The sequence below is a fragment of the Pinus tabuliformis genome, chromosome 4_1 (genome assembly GCF_031772625.1).
Source record: "Pinus tabuliformis cultivar Carrire ecotype Pingquan chromosome 4_1, CPIR1, whole genome shotgun sequence".
Lineage (NCBI taxonomy): Eukaryota > Viridiplantae > Streptophyta > Pinopsida > Pinales > Pinaceae > Pinus > Pinus tabuliformis.
This window is the reverse complement of record NC_142303.1, coordinates 224,932,082-224,949,947: the sequence shown is the minus strand read 5'-3', so window position 1 is coordinate 224,949,947 and position 17,866 is coordinate 224,932,082.

Genomic DNA, 17,866 nt, shown 5'->3' with positions numbered 1-17,866 from the left:
GGTATATGATGGTTGTTGAAGACTCTCATGTTCTTGCTACTTCACTATTGAGGTATTTGGTTTTGGTCATAAATGTCATATCCATCTCTTGATGCAAAGGTCATGTAAAGACCCATGATGTAATAAATTGTAATATTCAGTCATGTTTGGACTAATGGGGGTCAAGTCAATTAGGTATGTGATTCCTTTTTGGGCATTTGATGTAATGTTAAGTCAAACATGTAACCCCACTATGCTGGGTGATTTATGTAAGTATGAGTCCTTGATGATAGGAAAGTCCATAGAGTCATGTACTTCTTTCCTAAAGATTCAATATATTCTCAGGGGGAGCATGGTTAGTGTTCATATTCCACAGATCGGACCTGCAATGACCCTCTCTACAAAGTGAGAAAGAAGTATTCATTCAACATTGATCATCAATTTTCCCTTGATGTCAAAGGGGGAGATTAGCTTGGTGTTTGGAGAAGAATTATTGGAAAGAAGCTTGTAATGACTACAAATGTGTTTACAAGTATCTACAAAGATATCTAAATATGGTGTTAACCAAACACCAAAGTGGTTGCCATCAAGACTAAATGGGGAGATTGTTGGCATTATGACTAATGTGTTGTCCTTGATGGCACTTACTTGATAAAGATGTTAAAACTTAACATGATGGTTATGCAGACCGTACAGGGGAGATAGACAAAGGAATGTTAGTTCAGAGATAGAAGAATGATAAAGGTGAAGTTTGGGAAGCATATGCTATTAGAAAATGTAACTATGTTCGGTCTTCATTAATGTACTTGAGTCATTATGTAATGTACATGTGAAAAGAATAAAGAAAAATATTTTTTATTACTGTAACAATGACTTATTAAAGAATGGTTTTCATGCTTGGGTCATCATTATATTAGTCAAAGTCCCCATTATGGACTCCTCAGATTAATATTGAGTTTATAGAGTCATTATACATTCAAAGAAACAATTCTTGGGATTTTGAATCATGTAAAAAGGTTTTGTATTGAGTCAAATATGAATTATGTACCCTCCACATCATGTTGGCCTAAGAGATATCAAGTTGGCCTAAGGACCCCAACTTGACCCACAAGAAGCCTATATATGCAAGGAGGTCGAAGTCATTTGGAGCTTCAACTCTCAAGCTAGTTCGATATCTCAAGAAGAGATGGAGAAGTGTGAAGTCTGTTGTTCGGAGGTCAAAAGAAGTACGAGTTTGGGGAAGTCTATAGAGAGGAAGAAAATTGAACTTTTGGTGTGTGTCTCTCTCTCTGTTTCGTGGTCTGAATTGGGAGATCGAAGTCTCCTAAGATTTCGTTGTTGCCAGAAGTTGCTTCCTAGTCAAATTTGTTCGAAGGGGTGAAATATCTTGGATGCTAACTTAGTGTGGAGGGAAACTCTAGTCTTGGTCTAGGGTGAAGAGTCTCAAAGAATACTATTGAAAGGAAGAATTATCTTGATTGGGTTTTCCCGTCGAGGGGGCTTTTTCCCTGGCATAGTGCCTATAACTTGTGTCTCTTGTTTTGTGATATTCATACACACATAATATGGTAATTTCTTGATGAAAGATAAGATAATAAAGAAGTAAAAGAATTCAGCACACTCACAAGTAATTATGAAGAAAGGAGAATCAAACCCTAATATGATTACTATGATTTTCTTAATGTGATTAATTGTGACAATCAAAGTTGCATCAAGATGTCTGGAGATCCCATGTTTCATTCGAGGACGAAACATATTAATAATAAGTTCCACTTTATTAGGAACTTGGTGTAGGATGGGATCGTGAAGTTGGAATCTATCTCGACAGATGAATAGGTAGCATACATACTGATAAAGGCTCCTCCTAATAAGAAGTTTGAATATCTAAGGAACCTACTTGGTTTGGTAGATATTTTTTATTGTATTAATGATAAGAAAGTGGAAGAGATTTTTTGAGGCTTTGTGAGTGAATCATTGTCTGGGAAGACATATGGATGACACTTTGTGTTGATGTCTAGGTCCCAAAGTTGAAAAGGTGGTGTTGGTTATTGAGCTCTGTTTTGGATACACACCTATATGTTTAGGTTGGTGGTTAGTAAGTAAGCCTGATGGTACCTAGAGCGGCTGGAAGCTTGAGTCCACCTTATTCCCACTTGGATATATTTCCTTGGTCAAGACTCTAGTTCATGGCATTGCGGTGCCTAAACTGTGGAGTGACTGATTAGATAGATTTCCCTGGTCAGGAATCTAGTCCATGGCATCGTGGTGCCTAAATTGTTGAGTGAATGGTTAGATAAATTGCCCTGGTCAGGAATCTAGTCCATGGGATTGCGGTGCCCAAAATTTCTTCATGGTTCATAGAGTTTGAGATCTTCCATTGTATTTTTACATTATGGATACCTCCCTAGTTAAGAGGGAGTGTTAGAAAATGTAACTATGTTCGGTCTGCACTAATTTACTTTAGTCATTATGTAATGCACTTGTCAAAATAATAAAGAAAATAATTTTTATTATTGTAAAAATGACTTATTAAAGCATGGGTTTCATGATTGGGTCATCATTATATTAGTCAAAGTCCCTATTGTGGACTCCTAGGATTAACATTGAGTTTATCGAGTCATTGTACATTCAAAGAAACCCTTCTTGGGCTTTTGAATCATGTAGAAAGGTTTTGTATTGAGTCAAATATGAATTATGTACCTTTCGTATCAAGTCGGCCTAAGGACCCCAATTCGACCCACAAGAAGCCTATATATACAAGGAGGTTGAATTCATCTGGAGCATCAATTCTCAAGCTAGTTTGATATCTCAAGAAGTGCTAAAGAAGTGCGAATTATGTTGTCGGGAGGTTGAAAGAAGTGCGAGTTTGGGGAAGTCTATAGAGAGGAATAAAAACAAACTTTTGATGCCTCTCTCTCTATTTCGTGGTCTGGGTTGGGAGATCGAAGTCTCCTAAGATTTCATTGTTGTTGAAGCTGCCTATTGCTGGAAGTTGTTGCCTAGTCCAAGTTCCTGGAAGGGGTTGAAGATCTGGGAGGCTGGCTTGGTGTTGAGGGAAAGTCTAGTCATGGTTTAGGGTGAAGAGTCTCAAAGAATAATATTGAAAGGAATAATTATCTTGATCGAGTTTTCCCCTTGAGGGGGGTTTTTCCCCAGAATATTGCCTATATCTTGTGTCTCTTGTTTTGTGATCTTCATACACACATAATATGGTAATTACTTAATGAAAGATAAGATAATAAAGAAGTAAAATAAGCCAACACACTCACAAGTAATTATCAAGAAAGGAGAATCAAACCCTAACATAATTACTTTGATTTTCCAACATATGTGGGTCTTGTGAATAAAGGCCACATACATACACGAGTATGGTGAAGAAAAGTCGCGTACAGTTTCCGCACCATGGTACTGTCAATACCAGGGGTCTTTACCATGGTATTTCCCATAGTAATGAGTGCAACAAGGAATATTTGATCCTGTCAAAGAATACCATCGGAATTACTAAGGGATTAGCCTAAGGTATTAGCTAAGGCCTATGCTATATAAAGATATGGAGATCAAAGTGTTATGTGTACAAGTTATGGGTTATTGATGAATGATTTGATATGAAATAGGTGTGCAACAAGGAGCATACATGTTGTTTAGATTTGATATATTTGAAAGAATTTTAGTGACTAATGAACATGCTTGCTTGATCTTTTATGATTATGACTAACAATGATAGATATGTGATGGTAATGGTACTCTAACATGAACATGTGACAGTAAGGGTTGTGAAGTATGTTTTGTGGTTGCAGTGAAGGCTTGAATTAGTGATTATAGATCTGTATGCAAGTTTGCTTTAGAGAGGTCGCGTACATACACGGATCTACTTCGGGGGAGTCACATATCTATTATGCAAAAGCAAAGAATCTCGATGTAGATGTGAAGTATTAAAATCACATACATACGCAGGTGTTATTTATAAGAGTTGTGTACATCTGCTAGGGTTTTGCAGTATGAATTGTTAATGATGTTTGATCAGTTTTTCTATGTTTGTTGTAGTATGTCAATGATGTCTCTCTCATGATAATTTGTGTTTGACAGTATTGGTTGGGTTGAACTGATGTTGATGATACTACTGTATTGTGATCTATATTTGGTTTAGTGAGCCATGATAGGTTCAACATGTGGTTCAGTGATTGATTCAGTATGACAGTGATTTAGATTTAGTTATCAGTGTTTTGAGATCTAAACGTGGGTATTCTTCAAGAAAAACACATGCATGCGCAGGTATGATTAAGAACAATAGCGTATGCGATTTGATGCATGCTTGATCAGGGTTTCTAGTGGCAACACTTGGTTTTTGTGATGGGTAATAGTTTTTGGATTGGTATATTGATGAGTGGAATACATTAGTATGATTTGTTCTGATCTAGTTTGATATAACTTCATTAGTTAAATTAGTAGATTTGATGATTCAATATTTGAGTAGTTGATTTCAGAATTGTTGGGAGTGGATCCAGTTTGAAACATTATGAAAAGTGATCCACAAAGAGTTGAGGATAGTAGTCCTCAGAAATGGGGTTGTAGCTCCCTTCCAGTAGGAGCTAGAAAACGAGAGAACATTTCTGCAGGTAGGAGCTTGTGTACTAGTTAAAGTCTGCACTAGTACAATATTGTAAGAAGATTATTTTTAATAAAAGAATAAAACAAAGATGACAACAACGACGGTTTTCTCCCACATTGGGTTTACACCTAAAGATCCTAGTGTTCATATGGTTTTGTGTCTTAATGTTCTATCTACTTCTTAACTGCTCATAATTATTGTTTAATTGATTAATAATGGAATAATAATGCATTGATTAATACTTCACAGGTGATCAGATAAGTTATCTAGATATACGTGAGTTTCTGTAGTAACAATCACGTACATACACTAGTTTCCTTTACAACAGTCGCATATAAAAATCAGAATACGAAATTGAAATTTAAGTGTGTAAAATATTGATTCACAACTACCGGCGCCTCCCCCCCCCCAACCCCATAAGTATTTTTCCTAACAAATAGTATCTGGGTTACTTTAAGACACCAAATAAACATGGAGGCACTTCAGAACAATGTTGCTGATATTATGAAAGATATCAGTTTTACACCAAATTTAATAAGTATAAAGGGAGCAAGATTAGAGTTAATTTCAAGAATATGGAAATTTAATAGGAAGGGAATGCAAAATACCATAAATATAGAAAATGAATTCATATATATTTTGAATTTCGTATACTTGATGGACGCAGGGGACTCAAGATTGTTGTGAGTTACAAACTCGTAACATCAAATCATGGAATGATTCATTAGTTGGTCTATTTTATAATTGCCTCGTGGTTGGAAAGGTTAAGTTTGATTGAAATCAAGATGACACGAGAATTTTGATTGATTGAAATGAGTGTTAATTGTAACTATGATATCTAAAGATGTGATTGGAGTAGGTACAACAAGATAAACATGAATAGATGCAGGCTAGATTCCATAGGCAATCTAGCAGAATTACAAAATAAACACACACACACACAGATATACATTAAGGCCAAATGATACAAATGTAAACCATAAGGGAGGAAAACTCTTAACCTAATCCTTGTTGGTATGATGCTTCTCTTTAAAAGTTTTGGAAAATACCATAAGTTGAAAAGGGAAGCATAGGAAAACACGTATATATATGTATGTTAGGTACACATGAAAATGAATGTGTATATCAAATACTCTAAGGAGTCTATTGTCTTAATGTGGGTATAGGTGAAATGTGATCAGAACTAGGCAGATAGTCGAGTAAGGTAACCAAAGAAAATGTGGCACATAATCTTAAGAAAAAATAAATTTGTGGTAAAGTGAATGTTGGTAGCATATTGGCACAAGTGTTACTTGTGCCTGTTGTCATGTGATGTGCTAACATGGAAAGTGCAAATTGCCACAAGTCAATGTTGCCCGAGATAAGTACCTTAAAGAAATTGAATATAACTTTTATAGACATAAATGAAGTTTCATCAAATGGTTGATTAGAATGAGCATATGCTTACAAAGTCAATATGTCAAGATAACCACACTAACATGACGTGCTGAGGCAACTGATGAGCACGGAAGATGCAAGGGGGAAAGGACCCCATGTAACCTCTAGACACCTTAATAAACCATTTGTAGAATATAAAGGGATGCAAACCCCAAGAAGAGAGTTGAGAGAAAATCATGGGTGAGGCGTGTTGGAGAAGTATGGTTGTAAGATTTGGTGATGTCTTATTATTTTTTGTTGACTTTAAGCATGCCCATACTACTCCATGTTATGCCCTTGAATTGTTATAATGGTTTCTTTTAATATTAACTTGCACCTTTAGCCTCAATGGTCTACTTGGGAAAGATTAGAATGAATAGAATATAATAACGAAAAATGACTGAATTATAAAACCTTGATCAAGACTTTTGCATTAAACAACGTGCGGATAATTAACGTGGATGTGACTAGGTCACTCGAACAAAGGACAAAGATAATATTTGCCATGAAAGTGGTAAGTTGAAGCAATTGTCCTAGAACTTTGGTAATGTTTTGTTGTGGCATATTTGATATCATGAAATTATGATGGTGCCTAAAGAACAGATCATTGGTTGCAATCCCTCATGGGGACAAGCTAAGGTAAATATTCCCTGAACTTTAATTAGAGAGAGAGACGAAGAGAGAAATGATGATTACAAGTATGACTACTTTGTGAGTGGTATAATAAGATAATTAGTTACTCTCATGTTGGGATAAAATCGTTGTCTATTAACATTCCACTAGACCTTACATGTCAAATGTATTAAAATAATCTACTAATGAATTAAGTGAATAACATGTTGTGATTCGATATATAAGAAAATAACTATACTAGAGTAACATAGTGAGTGTGAGATAGTCAATATGCATACGAGCACAAAAGGGAGAAATCCCACGACTATACACGGAAGAAAAATTTCATAACTTTCATCAACAACCTGTATTGCAAGATGACAAAGAACAAAAATTAAAGGAATGTTGCAAAGTGGACTCCCAGTTTTGCACTAAAATAAAATAGTAAAGCAACCCAAGATGGCATAGTTAAGTTTACTTGGATAAAGTAGACAACAATATAGCCGCCTTGAACATGGTAGGAAAAGGAAGTTATCCTAAACTTTACTCATGCATGACTAATGCATATGTAATATTTGAATTAAGATAAAATCATAGTAATCCCATAGAGTGCGATAATACACTAGTTGCAATTTATCATAAAAGACAATAATAGTAATTGGTTTCTAAAATATTATTACTTCTATGTAAGTAGTGCAAATAGAATTGGTACTTCCATGGTCAGAAATTTACAGTGGGACCACACTGTGGGGTCCTTGTCGATTGGCATAGTGATTGGGTAAATAAAAATGATTTATTGATATTTCTAATGAGCTTACAATGATGCTACTAACTCTTATTGAGTGTAGGTTGCTAACCCTTGTTGGGTACATAAATAACAACTGATGGTTCCTATAATAAAGTTTGAAATGATTATATATATGTTTCTTAAATAATGATAGATGGAAACTAATGACAACCATAATGATGGTGGATGTAGGTCGAACTAGATGGAGTATTCCTGGTCAAGCCTTTGCGCATTCTCGATCTGACAGAAATTATGCTATGGATGCAATAAATCACCCAAGTTAAAGTACAACAAAAGCAGTTCAGCCTAGAAGAGGCTACCTAGGAGGATGAGGATTTTATGTTCATATCATAGTCCAACCTATTTTAAGGGCTAGGAAAACACCAAGGATGATGTTTCATTCGAGGGGGGAAATGTGTAATACACATCACTTAATTGTAAATATTCTAATTTACTTTTGCTAAGATACTTTGAAAACTATGGCCCATGCTGAAGGCCTAATATGAATAAGTGATAAACATAAATGTTTATCCTTCTAAATTTAATTAATAAATATTGTTTATTTTCAGCCATAAAAATTACGATAAGAAAAGATGTTGAAAGAGAGTTTCACATTCCAGATAGTTAAAAGACAAATATGTGTAGAGCTGGTTACCTGCCCAGATTCCTCTCCCTAGAGATAAATTATCTCAGTTAGGGAAAAGGGAGCCAAAAGGACATGAGGGAAAAATCCAAAGGGAACCTATTGACTTAGAGCCTTGTTGGAGGAGGCACAACAGAGGAAATTAAAGTTGAAAACTTGATACCTTAGACAAGACGTTGTTGAGGGAGGCACAATACTGCCAGGAAAAAGGAATTCTTGAGTTGGTTGGCCAGTAAAATTCCAAGTTAGACCTGTGAGGTTTGTGAAATCCTAAGAAAGGCCTGGTGTGGTCAGATAAGCCCTAGGCGAACATGGTTTAGTCCATGTCAAGAAAACTCTTTTGGAAGAGAAATTGGCTTAGGGGGAATTCTAGTAGAGACTACCTATACCCATTGGTTGGGTGGAGAAATATTTTTTCCCCTGTGATTTTCGTGGCAGCCTAAACTGATTTAAACAGATAAATTTTCCCTGAATACTTTTGTTTTATGTTTGCTTCCTTCTAGGTGTAAATGGTTTGTTGTATTTTTTATGTTATGATTATTTTTGATGGTAAAATTTTGATAGTAATCTAATATGAAACAGGAATGATGGAATTATTTAATTCTTATAATGAGCTAGATTAGTCTCTAGGCCCAGTCAAGTAAATACCAACAACCCAAAGACAATTTTGAGCTCTAAATATTAAGACTAAAGGAATCCAAGCAAGCCTTGGACTACATCCATCTTGCTCCTTCATACTGTATATAAATATTTATAAAATATATGTATGGGTTTGAAATGTATTGCAGAAGGTGTATGTTGCCTCATTGTATTCTATGTATTTTCTCCTCTTAGCAAACATAGTTTTGAAATAATATAAAAGAGACAATGATATTGCACAACCTTGTACAATGTAGAGAAACAATAAACTAGAAACAAACTTAAATATCAAACTGTTACACAGGTAGAAAATATAATTACTCAATCTAGAACATGTTACACATGCTAAATCATTTTACAACGTGTAATAACTCAAAGCTCCTATTCATGCTACTATAGGGAATTCAAAGGAAATTATAACAAACAAGTACTTTATATCTCGAAAGTAAGCCATCAAGAATGAAAAAAATAAATAACCTAGGTGGTATAGATTGCAAATTCGACTATTAAATTAATAAAAGGACATAAGAAGACAACTGCAAGTTCATAACATGAAAAATAAATAAATTTGATTGAATCTAGAATACAATTTATAATATTTGTATTTCAAACCCCCAATACGAGGTTTGGAAACATTACACATATATCATGATAAAGGAAATTGTAAGGTTTCCCAACCGCAATTTAAAAAAAAAGAAGAAAAAACTATACAAAATTTCCTTTAAGGACCTTGGAAGTTTTCATATGAGCCCTAGCTCTTAGAGAGCTAATAGCTAGGCATGAGGCCCTAGATTTCGACTTATTAACAAGAAAATGGGAAGATTTAGAAAAACCAGGAACATTTAATCGATTTTCAAATTCGAAGCCACAACATTTAAACATTCACTCTAGTAAAGGGTATTGTACCTATAGAAAGCTAACATAAAGAAAGCATTAATTCAGGAAAAGGTTGGAATATTTAGAACCAAAATAAAAGAAATATTAACGAGAAGACTAATAATTATCTACTAACATGGGCTCATCCCTAGAAGTAACCATTGGAAATCTTGCCAGCATAACGAGTAACACCATCATATGAAGTTAAACCCTAAACCAAGGAAGGGAACCCTGGTTTGTTTCAATTGAATAATAATTGGGTTAGGAATTTACCCTTTACATAGCCAAAGTTGCGGAAGAAATCAACAACTTGCCTCTAAAAGGGTTGGTTCTTGACAAACCCTAGGATGGCGTTGGAATCTGAATGGATGCTAGGACAATATCAAAAAAATAAGCCATAAATTCTAAAGAATGAACTAAGTATGGAAACTAGAATAATGTGATCCATAAATTAAAAAATTTCAATCAATTGTGAGAAATTTTAATTGATATGTATCCTCCCTCGAAGAATCCTTACATTTTGAGTACAACCCAATGTATTCCTTGGAGGTTGAAGAGATACCCCACAGAGTATGTTTCATCCACAAAACCCTGAAGACCATGCTGAGAAAGCCGAACAATTTTTTTAAGAAAACAAGTAATATACTAGTAGTGAAAAGAAAATGATATGCAAATGGTCATAACAATGTATACTTTGGAGGGTTGAGGAAATTTCATTGAAAGAGACTAATGCACAAAAAATTATAGAAGTAAAGAAACCCTCACCTTATGCAAGTAACCCATGACGAGTTATCTAACTGAATAATGAGTAATGGCTAAACGTTGGTGGGTATACAGTCTATGTGAGAAGGTAGTTGCAAAACCCCTACCAGAGGCGAGAAAGGGAGAATTAATGATCACTGAAGGGAGCGGTGGGAGAGGGTTAGTTACTTGTAACGAATAGTTGAATCTCCCACTATAGATCTTAGCCTTAATTTAGATATATTGTGGATCTAGCGACACCTCACCAACGTCCGTCCATGACATGACTTACTAAGTTGAGAATTTCAATGCATGACAATTGTTACTTTTAGAGAATTCCTTAAGGAGAGATAATTACATAAGCATTGGAAACCAACCATGTGAGAGTTAGGTATTGTAAGACTCATAATAAATTTGGGGTACATATGTTAATGACCCTTTCGTGGACCATAAAAGATACAATCCAATACATTATAAAATGCATCATTTAATTTATCAAATATAACCGAGAAGAATGGATGAAGTGAACTCGAAGAGACTATCATATACAGATAATAAACTCATGTATTCATCCAACATTAATTGTCAATGGCCATGCCATTATGATAACATTTATTAACAATATACACATGAGTATATATAAACTTTAGAAGGACAAATAACAAATATAACCAGAATTATGTCAATCCAACCTTATATAATTTAATTATAAGTATTCTAGTAAATGACAAAAAAAAATTATGTAAGTGAGATAGGAGGTATGTTAGATTTTCCATCTTTTAAAAAAATGATGAAGAAACAATATTTATTAACACTGTTTTGGCTTTTCTAATAATTATCATACATTATCTAATAACTTTGAAAAATAATGGAGAAAGTAGGTCGAATTCAAGTAGAGTGGAGAAGAGCTATGTTGGGAGCGGGATCCCCCAATGGTAGCTTTGGGGCTAAAAGCCCATGTTTAAGTCAATTTTTTGTAATATTATTGTAAAGACTCTGCATTTGTCACGAAGCGCAAAGGTGTTATGTGTCACAAAGGGTAGTCCACCCTTAGTTTTGTAAAATAAAGTCGGCTGTAAGAGAAGAGCTAAGCTCTAAGTAGTTAGAGGCATCGAACATGTAAGAGAGTCATAGCTTTAGAGAAAGAAGTCTAAGTCTTGGGTTGTAGCATAGGTAGAGGCTCTGCAGCTGAGTGCGTAGAGGACTAGGGTAGAAGTCCGCAATTGAGTGCGTGGACCCCTGCAGTTGTGTGCATAGGGTGGACCAAATCTGTAAACACTTGGGAAATATTAATAAAAGGAGTTATTCTGCAAGTTCTGTGTATGTGTTATGTTGATGGGTTTGGATATTTTGTGTATGAATTTCCTTTATTATGCTTCTATGATGCGCGAATGAATACAATTACATTGAATGATTAAACGCAATTATGAATATTTGATTACGTGGTGATAACTTTGAGTATTCGACAAGATAAGCAAGTCACTTAGGGTAATTGAGGAATCTGCATGGCGCACTGCCATAACAACGTGAAAGTACCTGAGCCACAGGTTAGGACTTCACGAAGGTTGATCATATACTTTCGCGAAGGTACTAAAAGTTGGAATGGAGGGTTTGTCTTACAAGCCCTAGAGAGAGATCACCTGTGCGAAGGCAGGGATATGAGAGATCAAATGACATCACAAGCTTCTCAGGGTGTGGAAACTTGGTTCCGGCATCCCCCCATACTACTTCGGGTGAGACTTCGGTTCGGGCTCCGCCGGCTGATGCTGAAAGGGCCAGTAGTGTAGGGATTTTTTTGGCTAATTAACGCTGAACATGGGTCAAGCCCCCTCAAGCCAACAAATGGTTCTGTTTCCGGGACCAGAATCTGCATAAGAGATGTGTGATGTCGTATCACTAATATCCAACTAAGACAAAGATTGGAGATTGGTTGGATAGAAAAATCCATGAATTCGCAGCACAAGAGAACATAAACCCATGACTGACAAAAGAACAGTGGTTGGGCAGATACTTATATACAGAGATCCACAAGATCTATTTTTGCTCCTTTCCTATGAAGCTATACGAGTGGATCATGAAGCTAGTAGATAGCCAAGGAAGGTGGAAACTTGACAGTCCTATTGTGTGGACACTGGAGCTAGTGCGAAAGTTAGAAGCATCGGAGGATAAGATCGCCCGTGTTGTTGATCATTGGCTCAATCATGTCATAGGAGGATTTGTGACTAAATTCATGGTTGATACCTCAGTCAGCTATAGCGAGGTAGAGCGATGCTTTTTCAAAGGACCGCAAGGTAAGTACGTAAAATATTTGAATACTTGGATTAAAATGTCGTTGTGCGAAAAACGAGTTATGCAGCTATGTTGATGTTTGGGACTACGTGAAGAAGAAAAACTTACAGAAACGAAGGAAAAAAGGGTATGGAGTATAGCCCTTTGATTTCACCTCTGCGAAGTGTTATTCAGTTAATAAGACAAGAATTCCCACGAATACCACCTCTAGCCACACCCCCTCCAAGTTCACTGTCCTCACCTCCAACTTCGCCTGTACCACCTCCACCTCCACCGTGGTTCAATATGGAAAATATAGTGAAGTTGCCTTTGTTCAAAGGCTTGGGAAATGAGGACCCAAAACAATTCTGGTTCGTTGTGAGAGCTGTATGGGAAGCTCAAGGTGTTACAAATGATCATATAAAGAAGGCGATACTAGTTAGTGCTTTGAAAGTTCGCGCGCTAACCAGGTATATTAAGTACTCTAACGATAACCCGAACGCTGGAGTAGTAGACATCCAGGCATCATTAAATAGAGAATTTAGTAGGCCTAAATCTAAGATGCAGTCGATTGTGGGATTCAAAGAGATCGTGATGCAACCAAGTGAGACGCCTTGGCAACTAGATCAAAGGCTGAAATGTACAATCCATAAAGCCAACATGAATTTGACAGATGGACAACATCACGAGTAGTTTGTGGCTTCGCTACTACCACACTTACGGAGTGTGCTGTCATAGCAAAAGATAAAAACTCAGGCAGAGGCCTTGGAGATTGCCATGAGACTACATGAAACTCTGATGCAAGATCCTAATCTAGGAGTTCAATAGATCCATGCATAGCTGAAGAATCTGCACCTTGAAATGCAAACTCTGAAGCAGGATAGAACGGTTTGACCAGAGGTACGCGAGGAGGTATGGTGCTTGAAATGCAAGAGTCAGGGTCATGACAAAGACCATTTCCTAGCCTTTGCAAATTACATTGCAGGGGGAGGATCGATGCCTTTAATGCCAAAAGCTCAAGCAGGACCTAGTGCAAGGCTTGCATTATGGTGTTCTATCTATTAGGTAGCCGGGAAACATGCCACAGATAACTGTCACTTGCCATAGAAGTATGTACAAGAACCGCAACAGTTGTTCTGCAACTTTTGTAGGTTGGTAGGGCACGATGAGCGTACTTGCAGAAGCTATGAACTAATGATGGATAGAATGTCCGCCTATAGGGTTCAGGCTGAAACGTGACCCCTTAACCAAAACACAAGAATGGCGCGGATAGGATTTTAGGGTTGCGAAAGAGGTCGAGGCAGAGGAGGACCTAGTAGAGGTCGAGGACAGTTGATTTGCTACAATTGCGGAGGACCAGGACACTATGCTCGCGATTTCACTAATCCAACGCATCCCTCGTGCAAGTATTGTACACTGTTTGATCATGAAATGGAAGACTGTCCTACGCTGATAGCTGGGATACGTGACAAAGATGCGCTAAAACCTCCGTCGACTTAGAACCTGTAGATGATGAGGTCTGAGCAGCTCGAGGAAGATCCAAATGTAAATATAGTTCTCAGAAGTGGAATCATAGCTGGAGATGACAAGGGGAAACAACCAGAAGACAGTACATGGGTTCGAAAAGCCTCGACAAAGGAGGCTGAGTTCAATTTGGAGCATGCTTGTGAAGCCTTGATGGAAGCTAAGAAGAGCTTCGCTGAGGCCTCCACCTTAGGAAGCAAGGATAAGCCTAAGCCGGATATGGACCCCTCTATGCTCACGACTTTCCTGGAAACCTGTATGAATTTACTGTGTGATAGTAAGGCTGTGAAAGGGTTATAAGAACTCATCAATAGATGCACTAGGACTGGCCAGGTGAGCTGCGCATAGTACGAAAGTTTGGCAAGCATAAAACAAGGACGGGATGGTAGATGAGACTGACCACACAGATATGAGAATATTAAATGGATTAAGTCATTTTGGACTTGGGGTTAGATGCAAATGTCCTACCAAAACAAACTTGGGAGTGAATGGGGAGACCTGATCTATAATGGTCTCCGATTCAGCCAAGGATGGCGAACTAGTAGAAAATCATCCCTATGGGGCAGCTGCAGGGGGTGACTGTGGATATTGAGGGAGCGAGCATGTTGGATGATTTTGAAGTAATAAAGATAGTGGATGATAGCAATCCCTATCCTGTGCTCCTAGGAATTGACTGGGCTACTGATATGAATGGGTAATCAACCTGAAGAAGCGAAAGATGATCTTTGAGAAGAAATCCCTACGCGTAATAGTACCCCTCAATCTTGCTTAAGGATCGCGCGATACTGAACCTGCCCGCGATTATGAGAGTGATGACGACCTGGACTGTATCTATAAGATAACAACATGAGACCAAGATTGGGTGAATCCCACCATGGATGGACAAATTACTTGGGATTACGAGAGTTCCTGCACTTCGAACTCCGACGAAGAAATAAAACGCTGGCAGAATCGGTGACATGAAGTAACTACGCTGAATTGCAACATGATGACCCGGTCACTGCGCTGATTGTCATTAGAGGTAAGAACTCTGCCTACTTATGATGGTTTGAATGAGGTAGATATCTTTTCGGATGCATTTGAAAGGGAGGTACTAGAAAAGCAGTGCTTCCAGGCCTTGGACAGGGCACTGCACGTGACGCCCACAAGATGGTGGGGTACACACAAGGGAAGCTTTGATGATTGGCGTGAATGTAATAGGATGATGAGAACATGATTTGGGAAGCCTAAGACGTGACTGACAGACAAATATGATGGGAAGAATGATTTGCACGCACATCTGGATAAATGGACGTAGGCTTATGGAGAAAAACCCCACCCTGAGTGGGTGCACCTGTTTTGTCATACCCTGGATGTTATCCCAATGAATTGGTATATAGAAACAGATCTTCGCCATGGGACAAGCGAATGGGATATTGTACATGAAGGATTCATGATGACATTCGGTTTTGAGGATGGGTTTGATAGTATTGATGAAGCACTACAGGAGGTAAAAGCAATAATCTTTAGGATACCACAGGATCCTTTAGACCTGATTTAGCCTAAATGAGCTACTGAGCTGAGTCGCGCGCTAGAATGTCATAATGTAACTGCTAAAGAAGAGGACAAGGATCCATGAAAGATTAAAATTCTCGAAACAAAAGGCCACCGCATGGTTCAAGGACCGCAACTTGAGAACCCTGACATAATCATACCGTTGAAAACAAAACAAGTGAACATTGGTATAGAGGCATAACCCAAATTCATGAATATTGGAGACTACTAGGATGATGTGACAGTGGATAAGGTCACTAAATTGCTCTGTGAATACCAATACTTATTCCCTACCAAGTTTATGGATCTGAAAGGAATAATTGGGGCCCTAGGAATGATGAAGATCACCCTAAAATCTGACGCGAAGCCAGTTAAGCAAAGGCCTTACCATCTCAATCCGAAATATAAGGAGAAGGTCCACTTAGAGCTCGAAAAGATGCTCACAGCAGGCATCATTGAGCCTGTGGAAGAATCTAATTGGGTAAGCCCAATGGTGGTGCAAGAGAAGAAGCAGAAGGATGAGATAAGGATATGCGTGGATCTGAGAAAACTGAATGACACTTGTGTAGATGATCCTTTGCCAACTTCGTTCATGGATGAAGTATTGGACAATGTAGGCAGCCAGGAAGCATATTCCTTCACTGATGGGTTCTCTAGGTACCACCAAATCAAAATCGCGTTGGAGGATAGGAGCAAGAAAACCTTCGCGACTGAGTGGGGTTGTTTTCAATACATTGTAATGCCATTTGGATTGAAGAATGCGCCTGCAATATTTTCACACGTGGTTGTTGCGGCATTCAAGGAATTTATTCATAAGTTCCTAGAGGTATATTTTGATGACTGGACTATATTTGGGCTGGTTAAGTGCCATGTAGCAAGATTGCGCCTAATGCTAGATACCTGTCAAAGATACCAGAACGCGCTCAATCTCATGAAGTGTCCATTTTGCATTCCTTTTGGGAACCTATTGGGGCATGTGGTTTGCAGACAAGGACTAATGGTAGAACCCGTGAAGATCGCGGTAATACTGAACGTAGAAGCACCAAGGAGTGTGAAACAATTGTGCGCTACTCTTTGACATACGAGATATTACAGAAAGTTTATCAAAAGTTATGGCCAGATGACTGCGCCTATGGAAAAATTGTTGAAGAAGGATGTCACGTTCTGCTGGAACGATGACTGTAAGAAGATCTTGGATATATTGAAAGAAAAGATGGTTACCGCACTGAATCTAGTCTTTCTGAACTTGAAGAAAGAGTTCCATGTACATGTCGACACATCATGTATAGTGCTGGAAGTAGTAGTAACACAGGCTGGCGGAGAAGGCTTAGACCATCCTACGCATTTGCAAGCCACAAATTATCCAAAGCAGAGAAGAACTATTCTACCACTGAATGCGAGGAGCTAGCTATGGTGTATGCACTCCAGAAGTACTGACACTACTTGCTAGGAGGCCATTTTAAGATGTATATGGATCACTCTGCGCTGAAGTACCTTGTCAATAAGCCTGTGTTGGGGGGGCGAATTTATCGATGGCTCTTATTGTTCCAAGAGTATGATTTTGATGTTGTTGTGAAGCCCGACCGATTGAACGCGGGACCAAACCACCTATCGCGCATCGAAATAGGGTAGGAACCTACTAACTTGGAAGAAGGATTGGCTGACGCGCAATTATTTGTAGTGCGTGTCATGGATGGTCATTTTGAGGATATAATACACTTCGTAACTACATGAACTGCACAGGAAGGATACACTATCCAGGAAAAGAAGGAATTAGTGGTGTGCATGACAGATTTCTCTGTGATTGTTGGGCATCTGTACAAAATGGGTACTTATGAGATATTTTGACGGTATGTACCTGAGTTTGAGAGAATCAGCATCCTCGTAGATGCTCATGGGGGCATAGCGGGAGGACATTATGCAGGGAGAGCAACCGTGTAGAAAATTCTACGCGTAGGGTTGTTGTGGCCAACCATTCATTAGGATTCAAAAGTATATTGCAAGGTGTGTGATGTATGTCAAAGAATGGGTAGGCCATTGTGGAGGGATGAAATGCATTTGAACCCACAAATGACATTGCAACGCTTCGAGAAGTGGGCGATAGATTTTGTAGGACCCATTCAGCCATAAGGGAAGACAGGGGCAAGGTACATTATCACTGCAACAGAGTATTTGACTCATTAGGCAGAAGCACAACCGGTGAAGGATTGCATGGGCACGACGACCGTGAAGTTCCTAT